Source organism: Petromyzon marinus, unplaced genomic scaffold, assembly GCF_048934315.1.
Source record: "Petromyzon marinus isolate PM22_M1 ecotype Great Lakes invasive population unplaced genomic scaffold, UKy_Petmar_22M1.pri1.0 PM_G_Scaffold_27, whole genome shotgun sequence".
Lineage (NCBI taxonomy): Eukaryota > Metazoa > Chordata > Hyperoartia > Petromyzontiformes > Petromyzontidae > Petromyzon > Petromyzon marinus.
In genome coordinates, this window is record NW_027422839.1 from 2,425,019 (window position 1) to 2,443,388 (window position 18,370).

The window sequence follows — 18,370 nt, forward strand, 5'->3', positions numbered from 1 at the left end:
CCGTCAATGTGTTGGACCCTTATTGGTGCACAGCGTCTCAACAACAGCAGTGGGGTTTGCTTCAACCGATAGGTACGGACATCCAGACGTGAATCAGCAAGGACCATTTCTAGTCCTAGTTAGACAAAATCTACGTCAATACGTAAGACAAAACTACAATTCGTGTTGTAGAGAATGTACCTCTTCCTATACGTGTAACTTTTAAGTGGTATGCCTTGTAACTGATTAATGATCCGAGCGTGCTCCCTATTGCAAAGATGATGAGTTGCTCCAGAGGCAGATGCTTCGTGAAACACAAAAGTACCCTTTGACCCGTATCACAAGAACAACGGGTCTCACCTGAGTTCTCTGTATAGGTTACTTCCAAACAAACACACACACTTTGTCCTAACATCACTTATTCAATCTAGATTTGAACATTTAATCAATGTTTGACCCTCATAGACAAAATGTTACATGTACACGCACAATCAGACAAGTATTCATTCTTAATTATTGACAGACATATTAACAAAATTGAATTACTGCAGTGAAATATCCTGCATCAGGTTACATCGTATTAACAAGAAGCTATTTTAAAAATACGCACGGTCTGCTTAACAGTGGATGTAAAACAAACTATTGTAGTGTCATTCAAAACGAGTAGGCCATTGCATGCTGGCGAATTCTAAACATTAGTGACAAATTACAAAACTGAGATGAAACATCAATCATCGCCCCCTAATGACAGCCTCTTGTTCACATACTCTTTGGTTCTTTCAGTAAAGTCACGTAGGTAGACAAAATAATAATAGATCACGACGTTTCGATCGTAACACAAGCGGTCGTCCTCAGGCGGAAAAAATAAATGCAGGCCGGTGCAGGGCCACCACCCTGTGCCACACAGGGGCAGCTGCTACTTGGGGATGCTCTTCGAGTGTTTCAGACGAGGTACAAAACTCCGAGTTGCCGAGGCGATTAAACAAGCACCGAGTAAATGCAATTATTATAACATAGTGAATGCTTGGGGGCTTCTTTGCTCTCGCTCCTGGTCAGAGATCTCCCCAACCCACAGGTCCACAAAGACTGGCTGCTCGCCCTTACTATGCAGGTTGAACCTAGGAACTGAGTGTTCAACTTCACATTCTTGTCATTAAAGGCCTGTGACAAAGGTGCATCTATTGTAGCGACATCGTCTCAGGCTTACACATCTACCGGGTCTCCATTTGACTTTGTATTGTCTAGGAGGAAGTCCACCCACACCTCCACTTCCACTAACTGCTGGGAGTTGCCTCACTCTGCCTCACAGTCAGAATTCTCCTCCTGCTTCACGTTGCCTCCATCGATGTGAAGGTCCCATTTTGGAGTTGAATCTTCATCTTCACATTTTACCTTCACTTCTTTGCTCTTCACCATCACCTCTTCACATTTCACCATCAACTCTTCATATTTCACCTCGGTTCCTTTACAGTGTCAAAGCTGGGATTTTCCTCCGGTTCTTGTTTCATGAGGGATGGGCTCATTGCGGAACTTTGACTTTCACAAGCTGATTTCAGACTCCACTCCTTGTGGATCTTCTGATGCTTGTGTTCTCTGGTGTAGTTGAAGATGTTGTTGCTGTGAAAACGCCTTCCCACACACAGTGCACTTGAAGGGTTTCTCTCCCATGTGTGTTCTCTGGTGTATGACGATTTGATGAACGTGCAAACGCCATCCCGCATAGAGTGCACCTGAAGGGTTTCTCTCCCGTGTGTGTTCTCTGGTGTACTTTAAGATGTGGCAACTGTGCAAACATCATCCCGCACAGAGTGCACCTGAAGGGTTTCTCTCCCGTGTGTGTTCTCTCGTGTATTTGAAGATGTGACACATGTACAAACGCCATCCCGCACAGAATGCACCTGAAGGGTTTCTCTCCTGTGTGTGTTCTCTGGTGTACTTTAAGATGTGGTGACTGTGCAAACGCCTTCCCACACACAGTGCACTTGAAGGGTTTCTCTCCTGTGTGTGTTCTCTGGTGTTTTACAAGAACAGATGACTGTGAAAATGCCTTCCCACACACACTGCACTTGAAGGGTTTCTCTCATGTGTGTGTTCTCTGGTGGGTCTGAACAACTGATGAATGTGCAAACACCTTCCCGCACAAGGTGCACCTGATGGGTTTCTCTCCTGTGTGTTCTCTGGTGGGTCTGAAGAACTGATGGCCGTGCAAATGCCTTCCCACACACAGTGCACTTGAAGGGTTTCTCTCCTGTGTGTGTTCTCTGGTGGGTCTGAAAAACTGATGGCCATGCAAATGCCTTCCCACACACAGTGCACTTGAAGGGTTTCACTCCTGTGTGTGTTCTCTGGTGGGTCTGAAGAACTGATGGCCATGCAAATGCCTTCCCACACACAGTTCACTTGAAGGGTTTCTCTCCCGTGCGTGTTCTCTGGTGTTTTTTCAGAGCAGATGAATTTGCAAACGCCTTCCCACACTCAGTGCACTTGAAGGGTTTCTCTCCCGTGTGTGTTCTCTGGTGTCTTTTAAGATTATATGACTGTGAAAATGCCTCCCCACACACACTGCACTTGAAGGGTTTCTCTCCCGTGTGTGTTCGCTGGTGTCTTTTAAGAGCAAATGACTGTGAAAATGCCTCCCCACACACACTGCACTTGAAGGGTTTCTCTCCCGTGTGTGTTCTCTGGTGTCTTTTAAGAGCAGATGACGGTGAAAATGCCTTGTCACACACACTGCACTTGAAGGGTTTCTCTCCTGTGCGAGTTCTCTGGTGCTGTGTCAAATTTCCAGTCCGATCCGGTGAGTGCCTTTGCTCCATCAAACCAGCGTCAGCTGCAGACAGAAAAAAATAATATCCACACCATCTACACGTCAGTATCGAGGCACAGAGGAATGCATATATACACAGTAACACGTGACTTACACGTCTATACGTATTCATATATTCATGATGCAGTGAAAAAGTTTCCCAAATTCCTCACACGGGCTGTGATGGCACGCAATGAGAGGGCAAATGTCATAAACATGCCTGGAAGCCCTCGTATCTTCAAAATGAATGTTCACCCAAAACTCTAAGTACACAATTTCGGCTGTCTGGCTACAAAAGGAATATTTATAAGAGCTAAATTCAGCTGACATAGCAAAGGGTGTTGAAAACAATACGATTTGTGTTATGCAGAAATGCATGAATTAATGTTCAATCGCAACTTAGAGGTGTGAACCCAGGCTCAGATGTCCTTGAATGCTGGGGATGAACAGTTCCGACTTCAGCTGCATGTGTGTGCTGTGTTCACCCCCTGTTTCCATTCTTACAAAGAGTTCCAGAGGAAAACAAAAATAAACTATTGTTTTGATATAACTTCCGTGTTCAACAGAGTTAATAGACTTTACTGCAAACACAAACTTTACACTGTCACACACTGGCGCTGGCGTGTCCAGAATCATGCCTGGCCACCGTCATCTGCTCAGCATTAATGCTTTCTCACTCCACCAAGTAATTAATCGAGGATCAATGAACATAGCCGAGGCTAACTGTAGTTTGCGTGTCTCTCTCCGTGGTGAGATGTTAACTACCTCACCTGGTATACAGGAAGTCGTGGGTTCGATCCCGACCCTGACGCCTGCTGTATATTTGGAGTTTGCGCGTCTCTCCGTATAGCGTCTTTGACCGATAGACATTGACACACGTATTCTTGGTTCTTTCAGTAAAGTTACGTAGACAGAAAATAACAATAACAGATAATACAATTACATTAAATAAAGACCACTTTTGTCGCGATCAAAACGTGGGGTTTTTTTGCTTTATTTACTATTTTTTATTGTTATTTTTATTTTCTATCTACGTGACTTTACCGAAAGAACCAAGAATATTAATTCCTGCAGTCACCAAAGTTTTAAGTCAAAACATTCACACACGTTGACAAAGCCTCACCTTGTGTTGTTGTGGGCAGGTCGCTTCTGATAACAAGAGCGGTATAGCAGCTCAAGCGGGCTTGGCCTGCTAACAAAAGAAAATAAAAACTGCGTGAATATTGACAATAAAACAAAGTTACAAAGTGGCGAGCCGGGTGAAGACAAATTAAACTTAAGCGAGATAATTAAAGTAAATGCAATCAGGCGAGGGCAGGAGGCAAGGCCCCGCGTGGCTAGGCCCCACGTTGTAAAGTTCCAACCTGGACATCGATTCCCATGCTCGTTGCTACTCAATTGACATCCCTACGAGAGAGAGCGAGGCTCTACCTTGGTAAACAACAACAACAACAACCACCACCACCACGACCACCACCACAACGATGAGAATTTCTCATCTCGGATTTCAGTGCAAGCGCGCACACGGCAGCTTCCTGTTACCTCGCGACAGCAGGAAGTAGTATGACGTCACTTTCCTCCCAAGAGCTGCTCTGTAACTGAATAAATTATGTTTGTGAGCACGGCCCATATGTGGAGGGATGGGGGCGTGGGCGCTGAACCCGTCGCAATAAACTCGCGACGGCTTTAACGGACACATTATGTTAATGAGCCACCAGTCACTGGGCGTAGCTTTGCCCAAATTAGGATTGGCACTGGACCGATATCGGCAGTGACCCAGGCGGAGGTGACGTCACGCTCAAGAGCGCGGTGGACGGGGGAGGGGTGAATACCTTGGTGACATGATGTCACTAGCGAGGTACACCTCCCCCTGGCGTTTCACGCCGATGAGGTAATGCTGGGTGGTGACGTCACAGAGTTGGAGTTTAAGTTGATTTAGATTAATTTTCCATTGCTCCCTCCCTTGGGTGTGTGAGCTCAGCAACGTGGACATTATTGTGTATACACCGTGTGTGTGTGTACACTATGTGTATACACTGTGTGTGTCACTGTGTGTCACTGAGTACCTGGTGCGGTGTGTAAATATCGCCACTAGGGAGACAAAGGCGGTCGGGCGTGGTGCTGGCCACCCACCCCCTCGTGTACCGTTCCGGCCTTCATAGGTGCTCGCTAACAGAACTTGCCCCTACAGTCTGTTAAGGCTACACGGGGGATCTTTGTCTTTGTGTGTCACTGTGTGTGTACACTGTGTATACACTGTGTGTGTGTACACTGTCTGTGTACACTGTGTGTGTGTACATTGTGTATACACTGTGTATAAACTGTGTGTACACTGTGTGTATACTGTGTGTACACTGTGTGTGCACACTGTGTGTGTGTACACTGTGTGTGTGTACAGTGTGTATACATTGTGTGTGTACACTGTGTGTGTGTGTACACTGTGTGTGTACACTGTTTGTGTCCGAACCCCCGGCAAGGCCATCTACTTAATGACGAGAGAAAATTCACACGAAATGTCCTTTTCAATGAAGTCTTCCAGATGTAAATTGATACAAGCTTTTAATGAAGAAATAAACTCATCCAATTCAAAACACAACACAATTCAAAGATGCTTCATTTTAAAACTTCAAAATGGAGCATGGGGTACTTGCGTGAATGCGTCCTTCGTGTGCAAATGTTGTGACTTTCCTGGCCTGAAGGCCGTCAATGTGTTGGACCCCAACAGCAGTGGGGTTTGCTTCAACCGATAGGTACGAACATCCAGACGTCAATCAGCAAGGAGCATTTCTAGTCCCAGTTAGACAAACTCTACGTCAACACGTAAGACAAAACTACAATTCGTGTTGTAGAGAATGTACCTCCTCCTATACGTGTAACTTTCAAGTGGTATGCCTTGTAACTGATGAATGATCCGAGCGTGCTCCCTATTTCAAAGACGATGACTTGCTCCAGAGGCAGACGCTTCGTGAAACACAAAAGTACCCTTTGACCTGTATCACAAGAACAACGGGTCTCACCTGAGTTCTCTGTACAGGTTACTTCCAAACACACACACACACTTTGTCCTAACATCACTTATTCAATGTGTGACCCTCAGACAAAATGTTACATGTACGCGCACAATCAGACAAGTATTAATTCTAATTAACATTGATTACTGCAGCGAAATTGACTGCATGTAAGCAGGTAACATGACATCACTTCCGGGGTAAGAGACACGCCCCTCCCATAATAAGCGGCTCGGCAACTGAATAAATTATGTTAATATAAACTGGCCATATGTCGAGGGATGGGGCGTGGCTGCTGAACTCGACGGCTTCAACGGACACATTATGTTAATGAACCGCCAGTCACTGGGCGTAGCTTTGCCCAAATAAGGATTGGCACTGGATTGACATCGGCAGTGACCCAAGCGGAGGTGACGTCACGCTCAAGAGCGCTGTGGACGGGGTTGGCAGTGTGAATACCTTGGTGACATGACGTCGCTAGCAAAGTACACCTCCCGATGGCACTTCATGCCGATGAGGTCATGCTGAGTGGTGACGTCGCAGAGCGGGGATGGAGTTTAAGTTGATTTAGCTTCATTTTCCATTGCCCCCTCCCTTGGGTGCGTGAACGCAGCAACAACAACGTGGACATTGTGTGTGTACATACACACACACTGTGTGTGTATGTACACACTGTATGTGTGTACGTACACATACAGTGTGTACATACACACTGTGTGTGTGTGGGTAGTGGGGGGCAAAGGTGGTGTATTAGCCAGTCATCTGAGTCAGTCGACCCATGGCATCTTATCATCAATTTATTTTCATTTTTTTATTATTTTTATTCATTCGTATTTTTAAAATTTTATTTTTATTTTATTTATTTTTTGTATTCTATCTACGTGACTTTACCGAAAGAACCAGGAATATGGTAGCGCATTCTCTATTTGTTGCAGAGGTTCAAAGTTCAAATCCGACAGGCACACCTGGCCACCCCAGTAACATTCACCACAATATGCGCTGTTCTGCTTCACGGCGGATGTAAAACAGAGTATTGTGTCACTCACAACGCACAGGTCATTGCATGTTGGTGTCACGGTCAAAATTGTGGTAATTCCAAAACATTATCCAGAAACTCAACAACGGAAATGTTTGGCTATGTACGGTTTGAAAGAAGTGTTAGTCAAACAGAATGTGTATTTACGTGCGCGTGTTTAAACGTATCTTTGTACGAGCGGTAGGGCAGCGGTTAGCGCTACGCTGCGCTACGAACCCAGAGACCCGGAGTCGTTTCCCGCTCACGGCCAACACCGCCAGTGATGATTATCTGAACCGGTCCTGGGCCTTCCCTAGGTCGACTCAGCCTAAAAATGAGTACCCAGTGTGATGTGAGCATCACCACTCGGGATACAAAGGCGGCCGGGCGCGGTGCTGGCTACCCACCCCCTCGTGTGCCGTGCAATCCTTCATAGGTGCTCGCTAACAGCACTTGCCCCAGCAGTCTGTTGAAGGCTGTACGGGGGATCTTTGTGTGTGTGTGTGAGTGTGTGAGTGTTTGTGTGCAATAAGATCAGGCAATGACTGGCAGAGAAAATTGCTTGAGATTATTTTAAAAGCATGGGTTTAGAAAAGTGAAAAAAGCATGTCTCTATTATGTGCATTACCATTGAAGGGTGCTTTGGGTTCAAAGCCATCCGCATAGCCTCAAATCTGCATTAATGCCAATTTGTCTCCGTATCTGGTAAGATCATAGTATTACAGGAGGTCCTCTCACGCGCTAACCCAGACTGATGTGAGTGCACGATCTCTGTATTAGTTTTTTTATTGTCCTTAACTCAAATCAATCAATATGCAGTTCAGGTCAAATAAGACATTCCTTTTTAACGCTTTCCAACCAAGGTTGAGATGTTAATGCATTAGCTCTGTTCGTTCATATCTGCCCATCTGTCTGTAGCATGGCATTTCGATAACCCTCTTAAAGATGTATGGACTGATGCTGTACAAGAAGGATGTGGAGCTGAGTGGGCTTGCCGATGACTGGTACCAGCGGTGTCAAGATCGGCCTCTGTGGAGGAGGCTCGTGAAGCACGTTGCTGGGCAGTTGGAGGCAGTCGCCCTCCAGTAACAACGGAGGGCGGATGAGCGACGCTCACGACAACGAGCGGAGCGTCGGCCACACCAAGTCGGTGCAGTGGTGCCTCTGTCAGTCATCTTATTGAGCACATGGCAACTTGGGTCTGTCCTGAGCTGGCAGAGAGCCTTCGACACATCACGTGGCCTCACCACGTAAGACAAAACTACAATTCGTGTTGTAGAGAATGTACCTCCTCCTATACGTGTAACTTTTAAGTGGTATGCCTTGTAACTGATGAATGATCCGAGTGTGCCACCTATTTCAAAGACAATGAGTTGCTCCAGATGCTTCGTGGAACACAACACCGTTTGACCTGTATCACAAGAACGGGTCACACCTGAGTTCTCCGTACAGGTTACTTTCAAACACACACGCACTTTGTCCTAACATCACTTATTCAATGTTTGACCCTTACAGATCAAATGTTACAAGTATGCACAAAACCAGACAAGTATACATTCTAAATTGACAGGCATATTAACAAAATTGGATTACTGCAGTGAAATATACTGCATCACGTTACATCGTATTAACAAGAAACTTTTAAAAAAAGTTGCAGTCTGCTTCAGAGTGTATGTAAAACATACTATTGTGTCATTCAAAACGAGTAGGCCATTGCATGCTGGCGTCTAAGTGAAAATTTAGCAAATTCTAAACATTACCTACAAACTACACAACTGAGATGACACATCAATCATCGCCCCCTACGGACAGGCTCTTGTCCACATGCAGGCCGGTGCAGGGCCACCACCTTATGCCACACAGGGGCAGCTACTTGGGGATGCTCTTCGAGTGTTTCAGACGAGATACGGCACAAAACTCCGAGTTGCTGAGGCGGTTAAGCAAGCACCGTGTAAATGCAATTATGATTACATAGTGAATGCTTGGGAGCTTATTGGCTCTTGCTCCTGGTTAGAGATCTACCCAACCCACGGGCCCACAAAGTGTTCAACTTCACATTCTTGTCATTAAAGGCCTGTGACAAAGGTGCATCTATTGTAGCGACAGCGTCTCTGGCTTACACATCTACCGGGTCTCCACTTGACTTTGAATTGTCTAGGAGCAAGTCCACCCACACCTCCACTTCCACAAACTGCTGGGAGTTGCCTCGCTCTGCCTCAGTCAGAATTCTCCTCCTGCTTTACGATGTGAAGGTCCCATTTTGGAGTTGAATCTTTATCTTCACATTTAACCTTCACTTCTTCGCTCATCACTTCTTCACATTTCACCATCACCTCTTCATATTCTACCTTTATACCTTTAAAAGTGTCCAAGCTGGGATTTTCGTCCGGTTCTTGTTTCATGAGGGATAGGCTCATTGCAGCACTTTGACTTTCACAAGCTGTTCTCTGGTGTCTTCGAAGAGTTGATGAATCTGCAAACGGCTTCCCGCACAGAGCACACTTGAAGGGTTTCTCTCCTGTGTGTGTTCTCTGGTGTTTTACAAGATTAGATGACTGTGTAAATGCCTTCACGCACACACTGCACTTAAAGGGTTTCTCTCGCGTGTGTGTTCTCTGGTGTACTTTAAGATGTGGTGACTGTGCAAACGCCATCCGGCACACAGTGCACTTGAAGGGTTTCTCTCCCGTGTGTGTTCTCTGGTGTGTTACAAGATGCCATGAATCTGAAAACGCCTTGACGCACAGAGTACACTTGAAGGGTTTCTCTCCCGTGTGTGTTCTCTGGTGTTTTTTAAGAGCAGATGACCATGAAAATGCCTTCCCACAAACACTGCACTTGAAGGGTTTTTCTCCCGTGTGTGTTCTCTGGTGTGTTTTAAGAACAAATGAACCTGAAAATGTCTTCCCACAAACACTGCACTTGAAGGGTTTCTCTCCCGTGTGTGTTCTCTGGTGTGTAACAAGATTACATGACTGTGTAAACGCAATCCCGCACATCGTGCACCTGAAGGGTTTCTCTCCCGTGTGTGTTCTCTGGTGGGTCTGAAGAACTGATGGCCATGCAAATGCCTTCCCACACACAGTGCACTTGAAGGGTTTCTCTCCTGTGTGAGTTCTCTGGTGCCGTGTCAAATTTCCAGTCTGATCCGTGCTGTATGCACGCTGGTCGCATTGTTGACTTGTCGTACCGAGCTGCGCTGAGTGCCTTTGCTCCATCAGACCAATTCTGCAGAGGAAGCGTCAGCTGCAAACAGAAACAAAGAATATCCACACCATCTACACGTCAGGTACAGAGGAATGCACACGAGACTTACACATCTATACTTATTAATATATTCATGATGTAATGAAACGTTTCCCAAATTCATCAGATTTGATGAACGTGCAAACGCCTTCCCGCACAGAGTGCACCTGAAGGGTTTCTCTCCACGGGCTGTTATGGCACACAATGAGAGGGAAAATGTCATTAATATGCCTGGAAGCCTTCATATCTTCCAAGATGAATGTTAACTCAAAACTCTAAGCACACAATTTCGGCTGTCTGACTAAAAAAGGAATAAATATGAAAGCTAAATTCAGCTGACATAGCAAAGGGTGTTGAAAACAATACTATTTGTGTTATGCAGAAATGCATAAATTAATGTTCAATCGCAACTTAGAGGTGTGAATCCAGGCTCAGATGTCCTTGAATGCTGGGATGAACAGATCCGACTTCAGCTGAATGTGTGTGCTGTGTTCACCTCCTGTTTCCATTCTTATAAAGAGTTCCAGAGGAAAACAAAAATAAACTATTGTTTTGATATAACCTCCGTGTTCAACAGAGTTAATAGACTTTACTGCAAACACAAACTTGACACTGTCACACACTGCCATGAGTAAACTGGTGGTGGAGTGACCAGAACCATGCCTGGCCACCTTCATCTGCTCAGCATTAATTCTTCATCACTCCACCAAGTAATGAATCGAGGATCAATCAACATAGCCAAGGCTATCCGTGTCTCTGTCTCTCTCTCCCCGTGGTGAAGGTGTTCCCCTCCACACATTCAGAGTCAACAGCGGCACGCGCTTAGCGTCTTTGACCGATATACATTGACGCACGTATTGTTGGTTCTTTCAGTAAAGTCACGTAGATAGAAAATAAAAATAACAAATTAAATTCAATAAGATAAAGACCACTTGTGTTGCGATTGAAACGTCGTGGGTTTTTTGCTTCACTTTAAATTTTTTATTTTTTATTTAATTTTATTATTGTTATTTTTATTTTATTTTCTATCTACGTGGCTTTACCTAATAAACCAAGAATATTAATTCCTGCAGTCACCAAAGTTTTAAGTCAAAACATTCACACACGTTGACAAAGCCTCACCTTGTGTTGTTGTGGGCTGGTCGCTTCTGGTAACAAGAGCGGTATAGCAGCTCAAGCGGGCTTGGCCTGGTAACAAAAGAAAATAAAAACTGCGTGAATATTTACACTAAAACAAAGTTACAAAGTGGCGAGCCGGGTGAAGACAAATTAAACTTAAGCGAGATAATTAAAGTGAATGCAATCAGGCGAGGGCAGGAGGCAAGGCCCCGCGTGGCTAGGCCCCGCGCTGTAAAGTTCCAACCTGGACATCGATTCCCATGCTCGCTGCTACTCAACTGACATCCCTGAGAGAGAGAGCGAGGCTCTACCTTGGTAAACAACAACAACGACCACAATCACCACCACCACAACAACCACAATCGCAATGAGACTTTCTCACCTCGGATTTCAGTGCATATCGCTTCCTGTTACCTCGTGACGTCTCGCGGCAGCAGGTGACGTGACGTCACGTCCGGGGTACGAGACACGCTCCTCCCACAATGAACGGCTCCGTAACTAAATAAACTAGAGAGTGAATAAATTATGTTAATGTGGCTGGCCGTTATGTCGTGAGTGCTGAACCCGTCGCAATAAACTCGCGACGGCTTTAACGAATACATTATGTTAATGAGCCGCCAGTCACTGGGCGTAGCTTTGCCCAAATAAGGATTGGCCCTGGAACGATATTGGCAGTGACCCAAGCGGAGGTGACATCACGCTCAAGAGCGCAGCGGAATACCTTGGTGACATGCCGTCACTAGCGAGGTACACCTCCCCCTGGCGTTTCACGCCGATGAAGTAATACTGAATGGTGGCGTCACAGAGCGGGATTGGAGTTTAAGTTGATGTAGATTCATTTTCATTGCTCCCTCCCTTGGGTGCGTGGGCTCAGCTACAACAACAACGTGGACATTATTGTGTGTACACTGTGTGTGTGTACACTGTGTGTATATACTGTGTGTGTACACTGTGTGTGTGTACACTGTGTGTGTGTACACAGTGTGTGTACACTGTGTGTGTGTGCACACTGTGTGTACACTGTGTGTGTGTACACAATGTGTGTGTGTACACTGTGTGTACACTGTGTGTGTACACTATGTGTGTATACACTGTGTGTGTACGCAATGTGTCTGTGTGTACACTGTGTGTGTACGCAATGTGTCTGTGTGTACACTGTGTGTGTGTACACTGTGTGTGTGTACACTGTGTGTGTGTGTACACTGTGTGTATAATCTGTGTGTGTGTACACTGTGTGTGTGTACACTGTGTGTGTGTACACCGTGTGTGTGTACACTGTGTGTGCACAGTGTGTACACTGTGTACACTGTGTGTGTACACAATGTGTGTGTGTACATAATGTGTGTGTGTAAACAATGTGTGTGTACACTGTGTGTGTGTACACAATGCGTGTGTGTGTACACTGTGTGTGTACACTCTGTGTGTGTACACTGTGTGTGTTTACACTGTGTGTTTACACTGTGTGTGTTTACTCTGTGTGTGTTTACACTGTGTGTGTACACTCTGTGTGTTTACACTGTGTGTGTGTGTACACTCTGTGTGTGTTTATACTGTGTGTTTACAGTGTGTGTACACTGTGTGTGTACACTGTGTGTGTTTACACTGTGTGTGTACACTGTGTGTGTGTACACTGTGTGTGTACACTCTATGTGTGTTTACACTGTGTGTGTGTACACTGTCTGTGTACAGTGTGAGTGTGTGTACACTGTGTGTGTGTGTGTACACTGTGTGTGTACACTGTGTGTGTACAATCTGTGTGTGTGTACAATGTGTCTGTGTGTACACACACAGACAGTGTAAACACACACACAACCTCTACCGTCAGCAGTGGATGGGTGTAGCGAGGTGCAATGCCCCCCCCCCCCATCTCTGTGATTAAAACACACAAACACCACTAGCCTATAATAATAAAGTGACCAAAAAGGACAAAGAGTACGTTTGACCTGTCAACTGATATAAATTCCACATTTATATGGCGTAGCCCAGTCTCTCCATTGGATGACTCCTGTTAACCTCACACAGAGTAGTACTCAATTTATTGAGCTCTGATGCCCAAACTGTATTTTGAAATTGCAACCTTTAAAACTGCGAGACAAACGTTTTAACCACATCACTTTCCAGCCAGAAATCTCTGCCCAAGTTGGAGCACTCTACCAATGAATCCAGTCATCTGAAATTAACGTGATTGTAACATGCATTCGGAATTCCTTTGGTCGCCCAAATGAGCCTCCGCACCTTGGCATGGAAAGCGAGTCCTGCACTCACGTCAGAAGCAATAACGTCCAGCTATTTTATTTCAGCATGGCAGATTTTAAGCCACGTTGACTTGGAATAAACCTCCCCAGGTACTTGGTCCGATTGAAACTGTAAAAATAAAATTGTACCCTTAGGGGTTAGCCTGAATTGAACCCATGAGATCGGATCCAAGCGTAATGCATCAAAGCAGCACTCCCATCTCACTGGATTTGTACAAAATATCTGTGCTATACACCATACTACTTTACAGTAATATACTACTATACTTTAGCTGGAATGTAGCATGTTTATGGTAGAGTGTATTATTTGTAAATTTTGATTGAAAATCTGAAGTGTCTTCAGTTATAAGACTCCGTCATTCTTCAAGCTGCATACCAATGTTGAACAAACATTTACATTGCTAAAGGACATTTGCAGATGATACATTATTAATGTTTGAGACAGAGGGACATGCCAATGCACGTGAATGTTTTTCAATAAAACATATCAAAACTATACAGTTGCAATGATATTAAAATTAAATCCAAGCAACATTACCATTTTCCCTGCTCCTTGAGTTTGTGCTCAATACTTTAACGTGTACAGGGCCATGGCGGTGTGGGGGCCGACGTCCACCCCACCGCCCTCGCTGGGCAGGTGGGGCGCGACGTCCGCCCCTTCCGCCGCCTCCTCCACCGCGTCAGTCGGCTCCCGCCGGGCCCCCGCCGACCGAGCGATCGGGTCCCCCGCGCTAGCGCCCTCTCCGAGGGACAGACTCGTGCTGCTGGCTCACGGCCGCACGGAGTGAACCCACGCACCCCCGCGCGCACCGCGGCTATCGCTAACGCAGCGGACAGCGGCACGCTAGCGCCTACACCGGCGAGCGATTACCTCCACGAGCATCCGCGGGCACCGCAGCCGTCGTTAACACGGGGCCCGAACGGTCTCGCACCTGCGGGCGATTATCTCAACGCGCGTCCGTGCACGCCGCGCGCCCACTACGGCTGACGCTGACGCAGCACGCGGTGGGCCACTCGCGTCCACGCCGACGGGCGATGATCTCAACGCGCGAGCTCCGGCCGCGGCTCCGCCCTCGCTCTCGCCGCGCATCCGCCCACGCAGCCGCTCAGCACAGGGATCACACACGCACCACACCGATGCTCTCTGCTAACTTTTATTCGTGGCGCAGACCCCGCACCGCCCTGATGGAATATTCTATGAGCGGAGCCTAGGCCTATCGCTACCCAAGTCCGCAAATGCTTGCAGGCCCCATCACGTACCTCGCGCCGTGCTCAAGGCGTTGCGCGGACGCCGTCAGAGTCGGAGGGACGAAGACGAAAGGGAACTTTGCCTATCGCCGCCTCGTAGCGGCGCTCGCCGGCGTCGCACGGATTCCGCGAGTGGCTCGAGAAGGCGGGGAGCGTCGCGTGCGACTCGTCGCCGCCAACCCGGCGAAACTTCGCGCGCCCAAACAATTTGCAGCCAACTCAGGGGCGCCGCAATGTGACTCGCTCTGCGAGGGTCGGCCATTCTCCTGGCGCCGGGAAACCGCGGGACTTTCATCCCAGAGACCCTTCGGATGAAAACCCGTCGTGACGGGCAATCCCCCGCCAGGACGCTACGTGCGCGCGCTGCAGGTGCGTGCTCGGTGTGGGGGGGCACGGGGGAGTCGAGGCGATGGCAGAGTTGCTCCGAGACCGTGGCACCACAGCGGATCGGGAATTGCGTTGAAATCCGGCTCACGCAAAAGCACAAAAGGGGCGACCCAACGGGGCCCCGAAATCAAATCGATTCGCCGAGTCGACAAATGTGCATATCGCCCCAGGGATGGCAACTGACAGTCGAGTACGGAAAATCGTGATGCGCACCGATTCTGTTTATGTGCGACACAACTTCACGCCACATGGTCCCACGGGGAAAGACGGTGGCATAAGTAAATACAAAAACGAACCAGTAAACCATTGTTGATTGATCAAAGCTTTGAAGGCGATGATCCAGGAAAATTATATTATGATGCTGTGGTAAAAGGTAATAAGTTACTCTAAAGTGCATGGCCATGGAAACCTTGGTAATGATTAGGAAAAAGTCTGAAATATGTTGACGTGTAAATCAGCAAATCAAATTAAATCCACAGAGAAGGGAAAGAAGGATCCCAAGCATGCGACACTCAGAACCAAAAGTGTCAGAGACTCGGCCGAGAGAGTGGAGAGAGAGAGAGGAAGAGACTTTTCAGGACTTTATTTCCACTAAAAAAGTAACAAAAAAACATTACAGCAAAAAAACACCAAAATTGAAAATCAATAAAACACCAAACTCTTAATAGCGGTACGTGCATGAAATACAAATGGCACCGGGATAGAGGCTGTGGAAACGAGGCGGTGCACGGACATCTCCATGTGCAGCAAAGTTGTTCAAGGGTTTTTCAATTTTATAAAGAATCAAATGTTTGACATCAGAATGCGATGTGAACAATATATATTTTTCTCCCCTACATTTTCAAAACGAAATGGCGTTGACATGTCAAACACCTGAATTCGTTTTTTCAAGGATTCTGTTGTCGTAGCTACGTATGCAGTCTGCAAGTTTTTTATGTGGGCACGTACAAATATTGTCTGGGTACATGAAAATATTCCTTTGAAAATGTGTCCTAGACTATATATATTTGTAAGTTAATAAAAGTAGAATTGAAACATTAGCACAATGTAGATTTGTATATTGTAGGGTAGAAATATATCTATCATAGCGATGATCTAACATTGGTTTAATACAATTTATATTTTTACTTAGAATACTTTAGCCATGCAATAGACTAAATATAATGCTCGTGTTTTAAAAGAAAAAAATATATTTACTAGGATTAAAGTTGCGCGAAAGATTTTATAAAATCTGAGGCTTGGAGAATTGCATGCTGGGAATTAAATTGAGACAGAAAGGGGTTAATGCATGGCTTGCAGAGCAGTCGCACGTTACAGAGATCATTGACAAAACAGAATGCGATGTGAACAATATATATTTTTCTCCGCTACATTTTCAAAACGAAATGGCTTCGACATGTCAAACACCTGAATTCGTTTTTTCTTCAAGGATTCTGTTGTCGGTTTTCATTAAAGTGTAATGACAGGGTGACACCTGCTGACATCACAGGGTGACACCTGCTGACATCACAGGGTGACACCTGCTGACATCACAGGGTGACACCTGCTGACATGACAGGGTGACACCTGCTGACATCACAGGGTGACACCTGCTGACATGACAGGGTGACACCTGCTGACATCACAGGGTGACACCTGCTGACATGACAGGGTGACACCTGCTGACATCACAGGGTGACACCTGCTGACATGACAGGGTGACACCTGCTGACATCACAGGGTGACACCTGCTGACATGACAGGGTGACACCTGCTGACATGACAGGGTGACACCCGCTGGCCTGGGAAGGGCTTAACCGGGTACGGCCACAGAGGTAACAACCAATCAGGGAAGGAGGCGCATCTGGGGCAAAGGCAACAGGTGGGGCTAGCCGAGTTATTCCGGTCACCTGCTCGAAAGGTTCCACGAGAGGGCGTGGCCGGAGGCGGGGCCTAGCCACGCCTCCGGCCACGCCCTCTCGTGTAACCTGCTGGAAGGTTCCACGAGAGGGCGTGGCCGGAGGCGGGGCCTAGCCACGCCTGGGGGTATATAAGGGGGAGCGGACCCGGAGCTTGGGGCTCGTGCGTGGGGTCCCGGGTCCTGGCGTGTCGCCGTTCACCGACATCTCTCTCCGTCGCCGTCACGCCGCCAGCCGGAATCGTGGCCAAGAAGAGCCGGCACAGTGACGAGATGTAACGTGGAAAGTCATTTGGTGAGACGTGCGTAGCGAGCGAGGTAACGGTGCGTGGTCCGGTGAGAAGGAGCGACGAGTCAAATGAGAGAGGCGCGACGTGAAGTCAGGGGTGGTCCCCCCCCCCCCACGAGGAAAAAAGGAAAGGGGGCGGATGGCTGAGTGGAGAGCGTGCGGGAACGTGAACATGGAGAGTGAGCGGCCGGGCAATTTGCAGTTTGACGGCGAACGCCGCAATGGACGTGAGGTTCAGAGTGAACTCTAAGTGAGGGCTCGTGGGTAGAACATCGTCAGTGGTCTGACGAACGCCGCTGCAATGGACACATGTCACTACGGGTACATGTCGCTTTTGGTGCAGGTACAGCACATGGCGACCACCTGCTGGGTCACGGGGAAGGAGCCGGGTTACGTCGAGAGGTCCTGGAAGAGGCAGCTGGGAGGTGGTGTCGCGGCAGGGGCTGGGCACATTCTCAGAGGATTCTCCTTGGTGAGGATGTTGTAGGCGTGCTGACACGCCACCTCCCGTGCTCCCTCCTCGCTGGAGCTCAGAAATTCGGGCAAGATGCCGGCGCCTTCTCCCATCCTGGGAAACGACACCTTATAGAGGAGGCCCACGGGTATCCCGGGCTCCGAGTGAGCGTGCAGCTCAAAGATTGGGTAGCTGATGCCGGCGGTCCGGCACAGCATCCGCAGCCGCACCTCCCACGACAGCATGGCCGCCTCCGGCAGCGCCTCGAGAGCAATGGGCATGGGCCGCAGGTGGAGAGGTACACACCACAGCCGCATGCGTGCCCCCCAGCCCTCAAACAGGCTGTGTGCGGCTTTGCCGGTGCCCGTGCACTCCGGCTGCCGCAGGTCTGGCACCGCCGCCTCCATCTCCATCGCCGCGGCCGCAGCCACACGCTCCGAGATGGCCCAGTCCACCTTGATGGTCCGGCCCCATAGCTGCAAGTTGATTCGAAGGAGTTTGCTCCGGGCTATGGCGGCCGCGCAATGGCTCCCGTACTCGATGAACGCGTAGCCTCGGTTGAGGGTTTTGTCCCAGCAACAGATGCTCATCGTGACGTTCACCACGCCCTCCGTGGCACCGCTCATCGCCATCATCACCTCCGCTCGCTTCTTGTCCTTTGGCAGCC

The 18,370-nt window shown here is 47.7% G+C and overlaps 1 pseudogene; it reads right to left on the bottom strand.

Annotated features, from left to right (window-relative positions):
• Window positions 1-224: 224 nt before the first annotated feature.
• Window positions 225-11,630, bottom strand: LOC142913945 (uncharacterized; annotated as a pseudogene).
• Window positions 11,631-18,370: the final 6,740 nt, after the last annotated feature.